The sequence below is a fragment of the Pseudophryne corroboree genome, chromosome 4 (genome assembly GCF_028390025.1).
Source record: "Pseudophryne corroboree isolate aPseCor3 chromosome 4, aPseCor3.hap2, whole genome shotgun sequence".
NCBI classification, from domain to species: Eukaryota; Metazoa; Chordata; class Amphibia; order Anura; family Myobatrachidae; genus Pseudophryne; species Pseudophryne corroboree.
The window spans coordinates 521,969,858-521,987,836 of record NC_086447.1 but is presented as its reverse complement, the minus strand read 5'-3'; the positions used below and the strand labels follow the sequence as shown (position 1 = coordinate 521,987,836).

The window sequence follows — 17,979 nt, the reverse complement described above, 5'->3', positions numbered from 1 at the left end:
CCTCAGTTAGAGAAACTGTGCCCAGAGGAGACGGACAGTACGAGTAAAGGATTTTTGTTAATCCAAGGGCAAGATTCATACCAGCCCACACCATCCACACCGTATAACCTGAAATATACGCAACCAGTTAACAGTATGATCAAAACAGTATCAGCCAACGACTGATCTTAACTGTAACATAACCCTTATGTAAGCAATAACTATATACAAGTCATGCAGAAATATGTCCGCACTGGGACGGGCGCCCAGCATCCTCTACGGACTAGGAGAAAAAGATTTACCGGTAGGTTTAAAATCTTCTTTTCTCTTACGTCCTAGAGGATGCTGGGAACTCTGTAAGGACCATGGGGATTATACCAAAGCTCCAAACCGGGCGGGAGAGTGCGGATGACTCTGCAGCACCGATTGAGCAAACATGAGGTCCTCCTCAGCCAGGGTATCAAACTTGTAGAATTTTGCAAAAGTGTTTGAACCCGACCAAGTAGCTGCTCGGCAAAGCTGTAAGGCCGAGACGCCTCGGGCAGCCGCCCAAGAAGAGCCCACCTTCCTATTGGAATGGGCCTTTACTGAATATGGTAACGGCAATCCAGCCGTAGAATGAGCCTGCTAATCGTGTTACAGATCCAGCGAGCAATAGTCTGCTTAGAAGCAGGAGTGCCAACCTTGTTGGCTGCATACAGGACAAACAGTGCCTCTGTTTTCCTAACCCGAGCCGTCCTGGCTACGTAAATTTTTAAGGCCCTGACTACATCAAGGGATTTGGAATCCTCCAAGTCTCCCGTAGCCACAGGCACCACAATAGGTTGGTTCATATGAAACGATGACACCACCTTAGGCAAAAATTGAGGACGAGTCCTCAACTCTGCTCTATCCTCATGGAAAATGAGATAGGGGCTCTTATGAGATAAGGCCGCCAATTCGGACACCCGCCTTGCAGATGCCAAGGCCAACAACATGACCACTTTCCAAGTGAGAAACTTTAATTCAACTGTTTGAAGAGGTTCAAACCAGTGAGATTTTAGAAACTGTAACACCACGTTAAGGTCCCATGGTGCCACTGGGGGCACAAAAGGAGGTTGGATGTGTAGCACTCCCTTTACAAAAGTTTGGACTTCTGGAAGAGAAGCCAATTCCTTCTGGAAGAATATAGATAGGGCCGAAATCTGTACCTTAATGGAGCCTAGCTTTAGGCCCATATCCACTCCTGTCTGTAGAAAGTGGAGAAAACGGCCCAAGTGGAAACCTTCCGTAGGAGCATTCTTGGCTTCACACCAAGATAGATACTTCCTCCAGATACGGTGATAATGTTTCGCCGTCACTTCCTTCCTAGCCTTTATCAGAGTAGGGATGACTTCTTCCGGAATAACCTTCCCCGCTAAGATTCGGTGTTCAACCGCCATGCCGTCAAACGTAACCGCGGTAAATCTTGGAACACGCAGGGTCCCTGCTGCAACAGGTCCTCCCTGAGAGGAAAAGGCCACGGATCTTCTGTGAGCATTTCCTGAAGTTCTGAATACCAGGCCCTTCGAGGCCAATCTGGGACAATGAGTATTGTCTGTACTCTTTTTCGTCTTATGATTCTCAATATTTTTGAGATGAGAGGAAGAGGAGGGAACACATACATCGACTGAAACACCCATGGTGTCACCAGGGCGTCCACCGCTACTGCCTGAGGGTCCCCTGACCTGGCACAATACCTCCGAAGCTACTTGTTGAGGCATGATGCCATGTCTATTTGAGGAAGTCCCCAAAGACTTATCTCTGCAAAGACTTCTTGATGAAGTCCCCACTCTCCTGGATGGAGATAGTGTCTGCTGAGGAAGTCTGCTTCCCAGTTGTCCACTCCCGGAATGAATACCGCTGACAGAGCGCTTACGTGATTTTCTGCCCAGCGCAGAATCCTGGTGGCTTCCGCCATTGCCACTCTGCTCCTTGTCCCGCCTTGGCGGTTTACATGAGCCATGGTTGTGACGTTGTCTGATTGAATCAGAGCCGGTAGGTCGCGAAGAAGATTCTCCGCTTGTCGTAGGCCGTTGTATATGGCCCTTAATTCCAGTATGTTGATGTGTAGACAAGCCACCTGGCTTAACCACAGTCCCTGAAAATTCCTTCCTTGTGTGACTGCTCCCCATCCTCTGAGGCTCGCGTCCGTGGTTATCAGAACCCAGTCTTGAATGCCGAATCTGCGACCCTCTAGAAGGTGAGCACTCTGCGGCCACCACAGTACAGACACCCTGGCCCTGGGGGACAGGCTTATCTTCTGATGTATTTGTAGATGGGACCCCGACCACTTGTCCAGAAGGTCCCACTGAAATGTCCTCGCATGAAACCTGCCGAAAGGGATGGCCTCGAATGAATGATAGTCGAGTCGTTGGAATCAATTGCGACTTTGGCAGATTTAGAATCCAACCGTGCTGTTGTAGTACTCTCAGGGAGAGTGACACGCTTTTCAGCAATTGATCTCTCGATCTCGCTTTTATCAGGAGATCGTCCAAGTACGGGATAATTGTGACTCCCTGCCTGCGCAGGAGCACCATCATCTCCGCCATCACCTTGGTGAAAATCCTCGGGGCCGTGGAAAGCCCAAACGGCAACGTCTGAAACTGGTATTGACAGTCCTGTACAGCGAATCTCAGGTACTCCTGATGAGGAGGATATATGGGGACATGAAGGTATGCATCCTTTATGTCCAGTGACACCATAAAATCCCCCCCTTCAAGACTGGAGATCACTGCCCGAAGCGATTCCATCTTGAATTTGAACCTTTTCAAGTACAGGTTTAGGGATTTCAGATTTAAAATCCAACCGAGCCATCCGGCTTCGGGACCACGAACAGGGTTGAATAGTACCTGTTGGACTAGGGGAACCGTGACAATCACTTGCTGTTGACACAGCATTTGAATTGCAGCTAACACTACTTCCCTCTCTGGGGAAGAAGCTGACAAGGCCGATTTGAAAAATCGTCGAGGGGGCACCTCTTCGAATTCTAGTTTGTAGCCTTGGGATACAATTTCCATCGCCCAAGGAGCCACGTCTGACAGAAGCCCGACCTGGCTGAAGAGTCGAAGACGTGCCCCCACCGGTGCGGACTCCCTCAGTGGAGCCCCAGCGTCATGCGGTGGATTTAGTAGAAGCCGGGGAGGACTTCTGTTCCTGGGAGCTTACCGAAGCAGGCGTTCTTTTCCTTCTACCCTTACCTCTGGCGAGGAAGGATGAGCCCCGACCTCTTCTGGACTTATGCGACCGCAAGGACTGCATCTGATAATAGGATTTTGGGACTTACCAGGTAAATCCTTTTCTTTGAATCCATAGGGGGCACTGGAGTACTCTTGGGATATGGACGGCTTCCGCAGGAACAGGGCACTGAATATTTAAATTTAGAACTCTCCACCCCTCCATATCCCAGAGTACCTCAGTGTTTTTTACTGAGCCGAACAGGAGCTATAGAGAGGTTGACAATGGAGAATTACATATAAAATAACGGACAACAATAAAGTTGACACATAACGTTACTGACAACTGAACAGTTGACACCATAACCGATAGAACTTTATAATTTGAACCAGTCGGTGAGAGTGTGTTACCATAAAATCCCCTGAACTTACCACAAACCAGGTAAAACTGCTCTAGGTGGGCGTCCAGCGCCCCCTATGGATTCAAAGAAAACCTGGTAAGTACCAAAATCCTATTTTCTTTTTCATCCACTAGGGGTCACTGGAGTACCCTTGAGCTTCCCCCGTGGGCGGGAGAGCTGTTTGGCACCTGTAACACTAGGCGGCCAAAGCTAGATGCTGATGCCGCAAACGTATCAAACTTGTAAAAGCGCACAAACGTGTGCACTGATGACCATGTAGCCGCACGGCAAAGCTGCGTCATAAAAGCCCCACGACCAGCTGCCCATGAAGTTCCCACAGAACGTGTGGAATGAGCTGTTACTGATGTAGGCTGCTGTAACCTAGCTTGAAGGTAAGCCTGACGTATGGTCAGTTTTATCCATCTGGATAAGGTCTGCTTAGAAGCTGGCCAACCCATCTTGGCAGCATCATAGAGAACAAACAACGTATCCGACGTTCGGGATACATAAACGCGTAATGCGCGTACCACATCCAAAGTTCCAGAATCTTCTGTTAACACAGGAACTACTATTGGTTGATTGATGTGAAAAGATGACACTACCTTTGGTAAGAAAGCGGGATTCGTCCGTAGTTCCGCTCTGTCATCATGAAACACCAAGCACCCAAATCTGAAACACGCCTTGCTGAAGCTAAGGCTAGGAGAAAAATTGTTTTCCAAGTGAGAAACTTAATATCCACTTGTTGTAAGGGTTCAAAATATGAAGACTGTAAGAAATCTAAAACCAGATTCAAGTCCCATGGCGCTGTAGGTGGAATGAATGGAGGCTGCACTCTGAGGACACCTTGCATAAAGGTGTGTATAGACGGCAATAGAGCCAATCGTCTTTGAAAGTAAATTGACAAAGCAGATACCTGCACCTTTAGTGTAGATAAACGCAGTCCTCCATCTAACCCCGTCTGTAGAAATAGAAAAAGACGGGATAACTTGAAAGATGATGTCGGAAACTTCCGAGCTTCACACCAACCTATATAGGCATGCCAAATTCTGTAATAATGAGCTGCCGTAACTGGCTTCCTAGCTCGTAACATGGTTGGTATAACCGATTCTGGAATGCCCTCTCTTCTTAAGAGGGCGGTCTCAACAGCCACCCCGTCAAACGCAGCCGCGCTAAATTGGGGTAAAGAAACGGACCCTGTTGTAACAGGTCCGGACGTAGTGGGAGCGGCCAAGGATCGTCTGCGAGTAGTCCGCGTAGATCCGAGAACCAAGCTCTCCGAGGACAGTGAGGCGCCACTAGTATGACTGTGGCGGACTCTCTTTTAATCCGTTTTAGCAACAGAGGGAGCAGCGGAAACGGTGTAAACAGATACACGAGGCTGTAAGGCCACGCGATTGTGAGAGCATCCACCGCCACTGCCTTTGGATCTCGCGTTCTGGACACATACTGGGCCGTTTGGTGATTGTGGCGAGATGCCATCAGGTCCACTTGAGGGTAACCCCACCTCTGGACCAACATGTGAAACACTTCTGGATTTAATGCCCATTCTCCTGGATGAAAATCCCGACGGCTGAGATAATCCGCCTCCCAGTTGTCCACTCCCGGAATGAACACTGCCGACATTTTCACTTGGTGACGCTCGGCCCAATTTAGGATTCAAGCTACTTCCCGCATTGCCATGCGGCTTCTTGTTCCTCCTTGTTTGTTGATGTACGCGACCGCCGTCGCGTTGTCTGACTGCACTTGGACAGTCTGAGACCGGAGCATGTGCACTGCTTGTCGTAGCGCATTGTAAATTGCCCGGAGTTCCAGGACATTTATAGACAGCAATCTTTCGTGATCCGCCCAGAGACCCTGGAGCTGACAATTTTGAACTACAGCTCCCCAACCTCTGAGACTCGCGTCCGTCGTTAGAATTATCCAATTCCAGGCGCCGAACCGTTTCCCTGCGGTTAGATTGTGTTCTTTGAGCCACCTGAGTAGAGATACACTGGCCCGTGGCGACAACCTCACCCTGTGGTGAATCTGCAGATGCGAGCCCGACCACTGTGCGAGCACAACCAGTTGAAAAAGACGTGAGTGAAATCTTCCGAACTGAAGCGCTTCGAAAAACGCCACCATTGTGCCTAAAAGGCGAATGCACAAATGTACCGAGACTGTGCGTGGCTTGAGCACTAATTGTACCAGATGACGAATAATCTGTACTTTCTGTTCTGGTGGGTAAATTCTTTGATTTACCGTATCGAGAATCATACCTAGGAATTGAAGTTGTTGAGACGGAATTAGATGTGATTTCTTGAAGTTGAAAATCCAACCGTGCTGAACTAGTACATTGTACGTTAGCAACGCATGTTGGAGGAGCATCTGTTGAGACGGAGCTTTGATGAGCAGATCGTCCAAGTACGGAACTATTATCACTCTCGGGGATCTGAGATGAGCTATCATCACAGACATCACTTTGGTGAATACCCGAGGCGCTGACGAGAGGCCAAACGGTAGAGCCTGAAACTGGTAATGGTTCTGCCATATCGCAAAACGCAAGAACCTCTGATGAGGTGGCCAAATCGGAATGTGTAAGTACGCATCCTTGAGATCTAGCGCAATCATGAATTCCTGTGGCTCTAAACCTGCAATTACTGACCGCAGAGATTCCATCTTGAATCTGTAGTAAGTGACATACTGATTGAGACCCTTTAGGTTCAATATTGGCCTGACGGAGCCATCCGGCTTTGGTACCACAAACAGACTGGAATAATAACCCTGACCTTGTTGTTGTACAGGGACCGGAATCAAAACTGCTGAATCCAGCAGGGATTGAATGGCAATTTGCAGAACCGCCCTCTTGTCGTCCGACAGAGGCAGTCCTGTCTTGAAAAACCGCAGTGGCGGGAGACAGTTGAACTCTATTTTGTAACCTTTTAACACTAAATTGCGGATCCACCCATCTGTGGATGTCTTGAACCATGCCAAATGGAACGTCTGAAGGCGTGCTCCCACAATTGGAGATCCGAGATGGGCTGGGAGCCCGTCATGCCACTGGCTTGTCGGTGACCTTAGCGTCCTGACGACTGGTGTTGGTTTGTTGGAAACCACGTCCTCGACCTCGTCTACCAGGCGTGGCTGTTCCTCTACCACGGCCTCGAAAGGGCTGAGGTCTAAAGGATTTGAACGCCGGGCCAGAGTATTTCCGTCTAGGTACCGTTGGAGGCAATGGTAGGAAAACAGATTTTCCTCCCGTGGCCTCAGAAATCCATTTGTCCAATTCAGGACCAAATAACTTCTCGCCACCGTAAGATAACGCCTCTATACCTCTTTTGACCTCTGCCTTCGCTTGCCAAGAACGCAGCCAGAGTGCTCGTCGTACTGTAACTAGCAACGATGAAATGCGAGAAGGGAGCTGACAGACGTCAGTAGAAGCTGTACATAGATACTCAGCAGCTTCACAAATTTGATCAGCAAGAAGTATAAGGTGATCGTCATGTAGGGCAGACTTGAGTTCTGTTATCCATACAATCAGCGCCTTAGTGACCCAAATGCCAACCAACCCAGGTCTAAGCAACACTCCTGCTGCTATATACATGGACTTTAGCATAGCTTCTATTTTACAGTCTGAAGGGTCTTTAAGCGTAGTAGCCGTTGGTACTGGTATGGTTAATTTCTTTGTAAGTTTTGACACAGACGAATCCACCATTGGTGGATTCTCTCATGTACATGTCACAGACTCTGGAAACGGGTAACTAGACTTAAATCTGTGAGGTATAGAAAACCGTTTATCTGGATACTTTCGTGTTTCTACTAACTTCTTATTAAGAGATTCCGAAACAGGAAAACACATTGGAGATCTCTTTCGTTTAGTAAAGACGACTTCATCATTTGTCAGAGGGTCCTCAGTTTCTGTAAACTTCAGAGACTGATGAGATTATCAATGCCTGGGCTGTCAAAATCTTCACTATCTGACTGCTGGTCTACTTCGCCGTCCTCATCCTCATCTTGCGCAGTGAGGTCAGGCATAGAATCGTCAGAATGCAACATAGCAGAAACTGGTAAATCATAAGACAAATGAAATTTATCCCTTCTACCCAAAATGGATTTGGACTTTTGGCAAGGCTGAGACGCCTCCTGTAGTTCTGGCGGTCTCAGCCGAGACTCAGATCTTGCCGCTTCCCGCTCTTGTCGAGCGGCGGACAATTTTGATTGCAATCCAGCCATGACATCTGTTAGCATAGCCCATGGAGGGTCTGGAAATGCAACAGGCTTTGAAACCGGAGCGGAAATTGTATTCGTAGCTGAATTCACAAAACATACTGTACATGTGGTAGATCCATCCGGTAACACACTGTTACAGACTTTGCAGTGAAACTGCTTTTTCGTTTTTGCTGGTGCCTTACTCATTATGCAGTCAGATAATACAATACACAAAAACAGACAACTTGCACGACTCAGTAAAATAGTACTAAGGTGTGTCTATATATATATCTGTCCAAGTGCAGTACACGTGGCCAGTCCTATATGAAATGTGATCCTAAATTCCCACTAACACCCCTGCGCCTCCGGTGGAGTAGAGATGTAGGACAGGAACGTTCTGGAATCACAACAGGATGAACAGGAAGCATGGTTAAAATGGCCCCCATGCCATGCTTACAGTTATAATCACAGTACAGGTTATAATTTTGTGAAACACATATATAACCTGGAAATAGTCTGTTTATGTTAGGGTCTCCTGCCCTGTGCTGCCACGTCGTCATGGCAACCGGGAGACAAGTGCTAGTGGAGTAACCTGAGCGCAGCTGATACTCCGGTTCGGGTCTTTTGCTGTGCAGTGGTTATAGGCTCTGTGCACGGCAGGGGATCCGGTGCTGGTTTTTGTGCTCACAGTCTGTGAGGTCTGAGTGGGGCGTGGACAGCACCTGCTTTATAAGGCCTCTTTTCAGGGTAAGCAGATGCTGCTGAATCTTTGTTGGTTAGTCAGTTCATGAAAGTTAGCCAGTACTGTGTAGCTTTGTATTTGTTTGTTGCTTACTGCAAATAGGCCTGGGGATTTGGTATTACACTCTGCCAATCCAGACCTAGCAGTAAGACTGGAGTCAGTCGTTTAGCTTGCTGGGGTTCTGTTACCACTCTGTGAACTTAGCAAGTTTGCGGCTGTATTCTAAGACTTGCCTGTCTAATCCTGTCTCACTGTGCTAGGTGTCAGGGGTCAGTTTAGTGGCAGTAAGCTAAAACCTGTGCACTGCAAGTGAGAAATAGGATTGTGGAGACTCTCCTTGTGTCTATCATTCCATCTCTGACCAAGGAGTTTACTGCCACACCCGTTGGTAACCCTTTAGGGTTTTGCTGTTGCCCTTAGCAACAGCATTTCGGGTTCTCTATGTATTAAAACACAACATCTTGCTTTTTCCATCTGTGCAGTTCTAATACAAAGGAGATACCCAGTTCCTTAGCCTCTGGGCTTCTCTGTTCACTTTGTGTGTATTTTGTTACCCTATTACCTTCTGTGTACGTTATGTCATATTCCCCAGTTTGTCTGTGAGTCCATTTGTTTTGCATAACAGTTCAAACACCAGTACATTCCTGCAGACACTGGAGTGCATAACAGTTCTGACACCAGTACTTTCCTGCAGGCACTGGTGTGCATAACATATTCAGCAGCCTAATACTCCTGTTGAAATTTTGTGGGAATATGGAGCATACCCCTCAAAATACGTTGCAACAGGTGGTCGATCAGGTGCAGGTCCTGACTCGACAATTTAATGATTTGTCCATTAAAATGCACACCTCCCAGGCTGCTGGTGGAGCTCCCGCAGCAGCAGCACCTGCAGGGGTTAAGGAGCCGAAAGTAAATCTCCCGGATCGTTTTTCTGGAGATCGCTCGCAGTTCTTTTGTTTCAAGGAGAGCTGCAAGCTATACTTCCGGCTTAGGCCTCAGTCTTCTGGGTCGGAGATTCAGCGGGTGGGCATAGTGATTTCCTTGCTACAAGGAGACCCACAGGTCTGGGCATATGGGTTGCAGCCTGACTGTCCGTCGCTTAAAAGTGTTGATGCTTTTTTTACGGCACTGGGCATGTTGTATGATGACCCTGACAAGACGGCCTCAGCCGAGGCTCAGATTTCGATCCTTAAGCAAGGGCGAAGGCCAGTTGAGGTTTACTGTACGGAGTTTCGGAGGTTGGCCCATGATACCCAGTGGAATGACCCAGCCCTGAGACACCAGTACCGAAGAGGTCATTCTAACCAGATAAAGGACCAACTGGTACAATATCCCTTGCCTGATAGCTTGGATCAGCTCATGCAGTTATCCATCCGGGTGGATAGACGGCTGAGAGAGCGTAGGCTTGAAAGGGAGACTGAGATTTCCTTCCTTCCCAAGGGAACCTCAGACTCTGAGGAATTTTCTGAGGAGCCTATGCAGATTGGGGCTACCCGCCTCTCCTCGCGTGAGAAGACGCGGAGGAGACAGCAGGGGTTGTGTTTGTACTGTGGGAATAAAGGTCATGTGGTAGTATCATGCCCAGAAAAGCCGGAAAACTTCAGGGCCTGAGGGTGATGGGAAATATCCTGTCAGGCCAGAAGTCAGAATTTCCCAAGAAGACTTTTATCATTCCGGTGACCTTGAAGATCCTCGGTCAAACTGTCAAGACTGAGGCCTTTGTGGACAGTGGGGCCGACGGGGTTTTTATGGACCGCCAATTCGCCCTGAAACACTCTGTTCCCTTAGTACCCTTGGCATCGGAAATTGAGATTTGTGGGTTAAACGGGGAACCATTATCCCAAGGTAAAATTACCTCTTGCACTAGCCAGATTTCTTTGTTTATTGGAGCCACACACTCTGAAAAAATAAGAATTTACTTACCGATAATTCTATTTCTCGGAGTCCGTAGTGGATGCTGGGGTTCCTGAAAGGACCATGGGGAATAGCGGCTCCGCAGGAGACAGGGCACAAAAAGTAAAGCTTTAGGATCAGGTGGTGTGCACTGGCTCCTCCCCCTATGACCCTCCTCCAAGCCTCAGTTAGGTACTGTGCCCGGACGAGCGTACACAATAAGGAAGGATTTATGAATCCCGGGTAAGACTCATACCAGCCACACCAATCACACTGTACAACCTGTGATCTGAACCCAGTTAACAGTATGATAACAGCGGAGCCTCTGAAAGGATGGCTCACAACAATAATAACCCGATTTTTGTAACTATGTACAAGTAATGCAGATAATCCGCACTTGGGATGGGCGCCCAGCATCCACTACGGACTCCGAGAAATAGAATTATCGGTAAGTAAATTCTTATTTTCTCTATCGTCCTAGTGGATGCTGGGGTTCCTGAAAGGACCATGGGGATTATACCAAAGCTCCCAAACGGGCGGGAGAGTGCGGATGACTCTGCAGCACCGAATGAGAGAACTCCAGGTCCTCCTTAGCCAGGGTATCAAATTTGTAGGATTTTACAAACGTGTTTGCCCCTGACTAAATAGCCGCTCGGCAAAGTTGTAAAGCCGAGACCCCTCGGGCAGCCGCCCAAGATGAGCCCACCTTCCTTGTGGAATGGGCATTTACATATTTTGGCTGTGGCAGGCCTGCCACAGAATGTGCAAGCTGAATTGTATTACACATCCAACTAGCAAAAGTCTGCTTAAAAGCAAGAGCACCCAGTTTGTTGGGTGCATACAGGATAACAGCAAGTCAGTTTTCCTGACTCCAGCCGTCCTGGAACCTATATTTTCAGGGCCCTGACCACATCTAGCAACTTGGAGTCCTCCAAGTCCCTAGTAGGCGCAAGACACCACAATAAGCTGGTTCAGGAGAAACACTGACACCACCTTAGGGAGAGAACTGGGGACGAGTCCGCAGCTCTGCCCTGTCCGAATGGACAAACAGATATGGGCTTTTTTGAGAAAAAAAAAAAAAACACCAATTTGACACTCGCCTGGTCCAGGCCAGGTCCAAGAGCATGTTCACTTTTCATGTGAGATGCTTCAAATCCACAGATTTGACTGGTTTTAAACCAATGTGTTTTGAGGAATCCCAGAACTACGTTGAGATCCCACAGTGCCACTGGAGGCACAAAAGGGGGTTGTATATGCAATACTCCCTTGACAAACTTCTGGACTTCAGGAACTGAAGCCAATTCTTTCTGGAAGAAAAATCGACAGGGCCGAAATTTGAACCTTAATGGACCCCAATTTGAGGCCCATAGACACTCCTGTTTGCAAGAAATGCAGGAATCGACCGAGTTGAAATTTCTTCGTGGGGCCTTCCTGGCCTCACACCACGCAACATATTTTCGCCACATGTGGTGATAATGTTGTGCGGTCACCTCCTTTCTGGCTTTGACCAGGGTAGGAATGACCTCTTCCTGAATGCCTTTTCCCTTAGGATCCGGCGTTCCACCGCCATGCCGTCAAACGCAGCTGCGGTAAGTCTTGGAACAGACACGGTACTTGCTGAAACAAGTCCCTTCTTAGCGGCAGAGGCCATAAGTCCTCTGTGAGCATCTCTTGAAGTTCCGGGTACCAAGTCCTACTTGGCCAATCCGGAGCCATGAGTATAGTTCTTACTCCTCTACGTCTTATAATTCTCAGTACCTTAGGTATGAAAAGCAGAGGATGGAACACATACACCGACTGGTACACCCACGGTGTTACCAGAACGTCCACAGCTATTGCCTGAGGGTCTCTTAACCTGGCGCAATACCTGTCCCGTTTTTTGTTCAGACGGGACGCCATCATGTCCACCTTTGGTAATTCCCAACGGTTTACAATTATGTGGAAAACTTCCCCATGAAGTTCCCACTCTGCCGGGTGGAGGTCGTGCCTACTGAGGAAGTCTGCTTCCCAGTTTCCATTCCCGGAATGAAACACTGCTGACAGTGCTATCACATGATTTTCCGCCCAGCGAAAAGTCCTTGCAGTTTTTGCCACTGCCCTCCTGCTTCTTGTGCCGCCCTGTCTATTTACGTGGGCGACTGCCGTGATGTTTTATCCCACTGGATCAATACCGGCTGACCTTGAAGCAGAGGTCTTGCTAAGCTTAGAGCATTATAAATTTACCCTTAGCTATATTTATGTGGAGAAAAATCTCCAGACTTGATCACACTCCCTGGAAATTTTTTCCTTGTGTGACTGCTCCCCAGCCTCTCGGGCTGGCCTCCGTGGTCACCAACATCCAAAACTGAATGCCGAATCTGCGGCCCTCTAGAAGATGAGCACTCTGTAACCACCACAGGAGAGACACCCTTGTCCTTGGATATAGGGTTATCCGCTGATGCATCTGAAGATGCGATCCGGACCATTTGTCCAGCAGATCCCACTGAAAAGTTCTTGCATGAAATCTGCCGACTGGAATTGCTTCGAAGGAAGTCACCATTTTTTTTACCATGGCCCTTGTGCAATGATGCACTGATTTTAGGAGGTTCCTAACTAGCTCGGATAACTCCCTGGCTTTCTCTTCCGGGAGAAACACCTTTTTCTGGACTGTGTCCAGAATCATCCCTAAGCACAGGAGACTTGTTGTCGGGATCAGCTGCGATTTTGGAATATTTAGAATCCACCCCTGCTGTTGTAACAGTATCCGAGATAGTGCTACTCCGACCTCCAACTGTTCCCTGGACTTTGCCCTTATCAGGAGATCGTCCAAGTAAGGGATAATTAAGACGCCTTTTCTTCGAAGAAGAACCATCATTTCGGCCATTACCTTGGTAAAGACCCGGGGTGCCGTAGACAATCCAAACGGCAGCGTCTGAAACTGATAGTGACAGTTCTGTACCACGAACCTGAGGTACCCTTAGTGATAAGGGCAAATTTGGGACATGGAGGTAAGCATCCCTGATGTCTCGGGACACCAGATAGTCCCCTTCTTCCCGGTTCGTTATCACTGCTCTGAGTGACTCCATCTTGATTTGAACCTTTGTAAGTGTTCAAATTTTTTTAGATTTAGAATAGGTCTCACCTAGCCTTCTGGCTTCAGTACCACAATATAGTGTGGAATAATACCCCTTTTCTTGTTGTAGGAGGGGTAATTTAATTATCACCTGCTGGGAATACAGCTCGTGAATTTTTTCCCATACTGCCTCCTTGTCGGAGGGAGACCTTGGTAAAGCAGACTTCAGGAGCCTGCGCAGGGGAAACGTCTCGACATTCCAAACTGTACCCCTGGGATACTACTTGTAGGATCCAGGGGTCCTGTACGGTCTCAGCGTCATGCTGAGAGCTTGTCAGAAGCGGTGGAACGCTTCTGTTCCTGGGAATGGGCTGCCTGCTGCAGTCTTCTTCCCTTTCCTCTATCCCTGGGCAGATATGACTCTTATAGGGACGAAAGGACTGAAGCTGAAAAGACGGTGTCTTTTTCTGCAGAGATGTGACTTAGGGTAAAAACGGTGGATTTTCCAGCAGTTGCCGTGGCCACCAGGTCCGATGGACCGACCCCAAATAACTCCTCTTCCTTTATACGGCAATACACCTTTGTGCCGTTTGGAATCTGCATCACCTGACCACTGTCGTGTCCATAAACATCTTCTGGCAGATATGGACATCGCACTTACTCTTGATGCCAGAGTGCAAATATCCCTCTGTGCATCTCGCATATATAGAAATACATCCTTTAAATGCTCTATATTTTTAGTCAGGGAATCCGACCAAGCCACCCCAGCTCTGCACATCCAGGCTGAGGCGATCGCTGGTCGCAGTATAACACCAGTATGTGTGTATATACTTTTTATGATATTTTTCCAGCCTCCTGTCAGCTGGCTCCTTGAGGACGGCCCTATCTATAGACGGTACCGCCACTTGTTCTGATAAGCGTGTGAGCGCCTTATCCACCCTAAGGGGTGTTTCCCAACGCGCCCTAACTTCTGGCGGGAAAGGGTATACCGCCCATATTTTCTATCGGGGGGAACCCACGCATCATCACACACTTCATTTAATTTATCTGATTCAGGAAAAACGACGGTAGTTTTTTCACATCCCACATAATACTACAAGTACCACAAAAGAGGGTATCAGAAATATGTAACACCTCCTTCATTGCCCTTAACGTGTGGCCCTAATAAGGAATACGTTTGTTTATTCACCGTCGACACTGGATTCAGTGTCCCTGTCTGTGTCTGTGTCGACCGACTAAAGTAAACGGGCGTTTTAAAACCCCTGACGGTGTTTTTGAGACGTCTGGACCGGTACTAATTGTTTGTCGGCCGTCTCATGTCGTCAACCGACCTTGCAGCGTGTTGACATTATCACGTAATTCCCTAAATAAGCCATCCATTCCGGTGTCGACTCCCTAGAGAGTGACATCACCATTACAGGCAATTGCTCCGCCTCCTCACCAACATCGTCCTCATACATGTCGACACACACGTACCGACACACAGCACACACACAGGGAATGCTCTGATAGAGGACAGGACCCACTAGCCCTTTGGAGAGACAGAGGGAGAGTTTGCCAGCACACACCAAAAACGCTATAATTATATAGGGACAACCTTATATAAGTGTTTTCCCTTATAGCATCTTTTTTATATATTTCTAACGCCAAATTAGTGCCCCCCCTCTCTGTTTTAACCCTGTTTCTGTAGTGCAGTGCAGGGGAGAGCCTGGGAGGCTTCCCTCCAGCCTTTCTGTGAGGGAAAATGGCGCTGTGTGCTGAGGAGATAGGCCCCGCCCCTTTTTCGGCGGCCTCGTCTCCCGCTCTTAACGGATTCTGGCAGGGGTTAAATATCTCCATATAGCCCCCGGAGGCTATATGTGAGGTATTTTTAGCCAAAAAAGGTTTTCATTTGCCTCCCAGGGCGCCCCCCTCCCAGCGCCCTGCACCCTCAGTGACTGCCGTGTGAAGTGTGCTGAGAGGAAAATGGCGCACAGCTGCAGTGCTGTGCGCTACCTTAAGAAGACTGAGGAGTCTTCTGCCGCCGATTCTGGACCTCTTCTCGTTTCAGCATCTGCAAGGGGGCCGGCGGCGAGGCTCCGGTGACCATCCAGGCTGTACCTGTGATCGTCCCTCTGGAGCTAATGTCCAGTAGCCAAGAAGCCAATCCATCCTGCACGCAGGTGAGTTCACTTCTTCTCCCCTAAGTCCCTCGTTGCAGTGATCCTGTTGCCAGCAGGACTCACTGTAAAATAAAAAACCTAAGCTAAACTTTTCTAAGCAGCTCTTTAGGAGAGCCACCTAGATTGCACCCTTCTCGGCCGGGCACAAAAATCTAACTGAGGCTTGGAGGGTCATAGGGGGAGGAGCCAGTGCACACCACCTGATCCTAAAGCTTTACTTTTTGTGCCCTGTCTCCTGCGGAGCCGCTATTCCCCATGGTCCTTTCAGGAACCCCAGCATCCACTAGGACGATAGAGAAATTGTCCTTTTATGTGACTGTCTGTACTTTTGCCCCATTGGTGTTGGGGTTACCCTGGTTAAGGGCCCACAATCCTCAATTTGACTGGGTCTCTAGGGAGATTCTTAGTTGGGGTACTGATTGTTTCAGGAGTTGCTTGAGCCTTCCAGTCAGGCTCTCGCAGCTAAGTTTGCCAGGATTGCCAGGGTGTTATGCAGATTTTGCGGACGTGTTCTCCAAAAAAGTTGCAGAGGTACTACCTCCCCATCGCCCCTATGACTGTGCCATTGATTTGTTGCCAAATGCTAAGCTTCCCAAGAGCAGGTTGTACTCCCTGTCACGTCCTGAGACTCAGGCTATGGCAGAGTACATTCAGGAGAACTTGGCTAAGGGATTTATCAGACCTTCACAGTCTCCAGTTGGGTCGGGGTTCTTCTTCGTGGGTAAAAAGGACGGTTCGTTGCGACCCTGCATCGACTTCAGGGAATTGAACCGTATCACGATTAAAAACTCATACCCACTGCCTCTCATTTCGGTCTTGTTTGACCAGCTTCGTACTGCCACCATTTTTTCTAAGATTGACCTACGCGGTGCGTACAATCTAATCCGAATAAGAGAGGGGGATGAATGGAAGACTGCCTTTAATACCCACTCAGGGCATTATGAATATTTGGTGATGCCTTTTGGACTCTGTAATGCCCCGGCAGTCTTCCAGGATTTCATGAATGATGTGCTCAGGGAATATTTGGATAGATTCTTAGTTGTATACTTAGATGACATCCTAATCTTCTCCCATTCCCTGGAGGAACATCGGAAGCATGTACGCTTAGTCCTCCAGAAACTCAGAGACCACCGGCTTGGGGCGAAGCTGGAGAAGAGCGAATTTGAAGTTCAGCAAATCGCATTTCTAGGATATATTATCTCCCCAGAAGGTTTCCAAATGGAGGGTTCCAAGGTACAGGCAGTCCTGGATTGGGTGCAGCCCACTAGTTTGAAGGCGCTTCAGCGTTTCCTGGGCTTTGCGAATTTTTATAGACGATTTATCGCTGGATTTTCGTCTATAGTGGCGCCCTTGGTGGCACTCACTAAGAAAGGGGCGGATGTTGCTCACTGGTCTTGTGAGGCTAAAGCGGCTTTTGCCCGTCTCAAAAGGGCATTTGTTTCGGCCAAGGTGCTGCGACACCCAGATCCAGAGCGTCCTTTTGTGGTGGAGGTGGATGCCTCGGAGATGGGTATTGGGGCAGTGCTTTCTCAGATGGGAGTGTCTGATAATCGCCTTCATCCCTGTGCTTACTTTTCCCGTAAATTTTCGCCTGCCGAGATGAATTATGACGTGGGTAACCGGGAATTGTTGGCTATTAAGGATGCACTCGAGGAGTGGAGACACTGGCTTGAGGGGGCTAAGTTTGTGGTCTCAATTCTCACTGACCATAAGAATCTGGCATATTTAGAGTCAGCGAAGCGTCTCAATGCCAGGCAGGCACGATGGGCTTTGTTTTTTGCTCGCTTTAATTTTTTGATAACATATCGCCCTGGGTCAAAAAACATCAAGGCTGATGCGCTCTCGCGGAGTTTTGCTCCAATCCAGGAGACCACCGAGGAGCCGTTGCCCATTGTTTCCCCATCATGTATTAAAGTGGGCATTACCCAGGACCTCTTATCATTAGTCCTTAGAGCACAGGAGCAGGCTCCTCCAGACCTTCCGGTAGGTCTTTTGTTTGTGCCTCCTAGGTTAAGACAGCGAGTGTTCCTGGAATTCCATGCCAAGAAGTCGGCAGGTCACCCGGGTATTGCCAGAACTCGGGAGTTGCTATCTAGGGCGGTGTGGTGGCCCTCGGTGGCTAAGGATGTGGATCAGTGGGTTCGGGCATGTGACATCTGTGCCCGAAATAAGACTCCTAGAGGGGTTCCTGTTGGCCCATTACATCCACTCTCTATCCCATCTAAGCCATGGACCCACATTTCAATGGATTTTGTGGTGGACTTGCCCAAATCCTCGGGGATGACAGCCATCTGGGTTGTCGTTGACAGGTTTTCGAAGATGGCGCACTTCGTTCCACTGGTTGGGCTGCCATCAGCCAGACGCCTGTCTG

At 48.6% G+C, this 17,979-nt stretch overlaps 1 protein-coding gene across 2 annotated transcripts in view; it reads right to left on the bottom strand.

Moving 5' to 3' along the window:
• LOC134909888 (heat shock factor protein 2-like) overlaps window positions 1-17,979 on the bottom strand; it is a 333,359-nt gene that overhangs the window by 209,204 nt on the left and 106,176 nt on the right. The gene's annotated exons all lie outside the window — the stretch shown is intronic.